The 2,659-nt window shown below is 36.3% G+C and overlaps 1 long non-coding RNA gene across 4 annotated transcripts; it reads right to left on the reverse strand.

Moving 5' to 3' along the window:
- Positions 1-731: 731 nt before the first annotated feature.
- On the reverse strand, positions 732-2,551 carry LOC106757908. 4 transcript variants are annotated; one of them, XR_002667378.1, is made up of 6 exons: positions 2,337-2,551; positions 2,193-2,264; positions 2,036-2,104; positions 1,247-1,298; positions 1,083-1,159; positions 732-938 (listed from the first exon to the last, which is right to left on the reverse strand). It is a non-coding gene; the product is annotated as an uncharacterized LOC106757908 (long non-coding RNA). The 4 variants fall into 4 exon arrangements; XR_002667379.1 differs by having other exon boundaries at positions 1,083-1,111; positions 1,209-1,298; positions 2,193-2,551; XR_001375544.2 differs by having other exon boundaries at positions 2,193-2,550.
- Between the last annotated feature and the right edge of the window lie 108 nt (positions 2,552-2,659).

Below are 2,659 nucleotides of genomic sequence, written 5' to 3' on the forward strand. Positions count from 1 at the left end.
TCAGTTCGGAGCAGGACTTCTCTATAGAATCTTTCGACTTCTCTAATTCAGTAGTCAAAGTTTGCACTTGAGATAGTTGGCGGTCCCGTTCATCCCTCACCGCTCAAGACAAAGTGATCCAACTTCACTGGCCAAGGCATCTGAAATTACAATTGAACTGAAATCAACCAAGACAGTAAAAGAAATGATGAACAACGCGTAATCAATACAAGACAACACAAGATAGAAATTCAAAACATTACAATCAACGAAACAGAGACGCGAATCAATACAAACAGAGACGTGTAAATGAACGGTGAGAACCCTAATCGAACACAAGTCACCCTAGAACAGTGAGGAGACACTGACTGGACCGATTAATCGGTGAAAACAAGTGATTAATCGGTGGAAATGGGCTAGATCGGAGCAAATGAGAGTTCAATCGGTGGAAAATGAAAATAATCGGTGAGAAATGGTTTGATTGGTTCAAAAGTGGTTTTAATCGGTCAAACTCGAATGAAATAATGAAAGAAAGAATAACCCTGAGTTTTGGAAGCGGTTCGGTGTATAAAAGTGGAATGATGAGAAGAAATGAAGATCGGAGAAGGTGAAGTGATTCTATGAAAGGAAAAACCCACTAAGAAACACTTGAATTGAAATCTGTAATCCTATTATGTTTTCAAGAAACAAGCCAATGATAATATAGAATCAGAAAACCCCTTTCAAATCCCTAACAAGAAAGGAAAGAAATGATCTTATTGGTTTTTCTCCATGCTTAGCTCCTCTGCGCAGAATCTCTAGGGTTGCATTGCATTTCTCCTCTTTAGCTCTCTGTTGCAGCAATAACAACTCTCCATCAAAGGATGGTATCTGCAGATTCTGTGCGTACAACACACCTTGCTACAACAAGCAAAGCTCTTTTGTGCCTTCTGCGTATGCAGCCTCCTTCAAATCAGAATCTGCAATAAGTGTATCATCAATCTCAGCAGATTTATCAGTTGCATCATCCAAATCAAAGTTAATAAGCATCCTTCTAATTAGAATAAACTACATTGTGTAAGACAACACAAGACAAATGAAAATGTTTTGCTTTGAGCACTTACGAGAGGAGATATTCTTGTTGACATGTTCCCTAAAAANCAGGCCACGAATATTTCCCATAAATACATCAAAGCCAAGCCTGATAACAACAAACATACATGTAATAATTCTTCAAATTCANATATTACCTTGAGATGCACATACTATTTTGACTGATGTAACAGACCTTGATCATAGGCTGCAAAGGTGGGGGAGCCAACAAACCACTAGATACTCAACTGAACCAAAAAAGTTTAAGTTATTAGACTACCACTATTGCCATAACATCATTCAGGCATCCAAGCAACTGAAACAATAGAAAAAATTCACGATTCAGAGGGAGGGAGTCTGGTACAGAACAGAGGAGGCAGGGTAAAGTCTAAACAGGAAAGCTCTTCAGTCCTATATGTTATGCCAATATCACAACTAATAACAGGATAAAGAATTCAGTCGACACTACACTAAAATATGATGCAACACAAATTTACCCAACCACTATTCAGGTCTCTACTTTATATTTACATGAGAAGAAATACTCTATAAATTGAACCCAGACTAGTAAAGATTGAGACGACAACATTACTCANCCCATTGAAAATCAAATATTCCATGCTGAAGATAAACAGCTTTACTGTTACATTTCAGACATTAGGCTCTACACAAAGCAATAACAATAATCAAGTCTCCCTATTGTCATTTTTTCCAATGTTGTCATAATCATATATAATCTGAAGGATAAAATTGTGTTATAACTTTCAAAACCCTACCTTCACACAATATTTATTTCAGGAATGAGCCACAACTTTAAATAGAATTATGACCAAAAAAAAGCCGCATATCATATTCACTTCACTCCATACAACAATAGAAAAGAAGTTGAGATAAAAAGATGTCAAATGATCACGGTAAGTTCAAAATCAAAGAGGGNGGATGATTGCACTTCCATACTTTTTTCCTAAAAAAATGTCTAATTTACCTAGGAATTCTTTCTAGAAGAAGAACATATNTATAGGCTGTGATCACACAAATAGCTTCGTATGGATACCTGTCAGAATTAAAAGTACAAGTCATTAATTGGAATAGAAAGATCTTGAAACGAAAAGGATTGGCGCAAACAAAGGTCTTTACTTTACCCTAGCTCTGTTATAACANCTTGACATGTCCGGGCATCTTGTTGGGAGACAAACGAGAACCGGTATTCCTTTCTGCAAGAATCAGAGGCATCCTTGATAACATCATTATCAACTAGAATCGGCCTTTCATGAGATGAAAACAACCTGAATAAAGTTCCAAGAGCTTCTGATGAGAAAAAAGAACATGTATAGACTTGTGAATAACATCAAAAACAGCCTCTATAAATATCTCCATGGCCAAATGAGATCCTGATTGAAAAACAAGAAAAACATCCTATAAAGCTTTAAACTCACTGTGGAGTATTTTGGTTCATGTTGCAGAAGGTAATTCACACTCATTCATCTAACCAATGCAATACATGAAACTGATTTGTGCTTGAGTAAATGATTATGGAAATTGAAACTCCACTACAAAAGCAAACAATGACTAGAAAACTAAGTGAAGGAAGCAAAGCAATATAAAAGAA

This window comes from Vigna radiata, chromosome 3 (genome assembly GCF_000741045.1).
Source record: "Vigna radiata var. radiata cultivar VC1973A chromosome 3, Vradiata_ver6, whole genome shotgun sequence".
Lineage (NCBI taxonomy): Eukaryota > Viridiplantae > Streptophyta > Magnoliopsida > Fabales > Fabaceae > Vigna > Vigna radiata.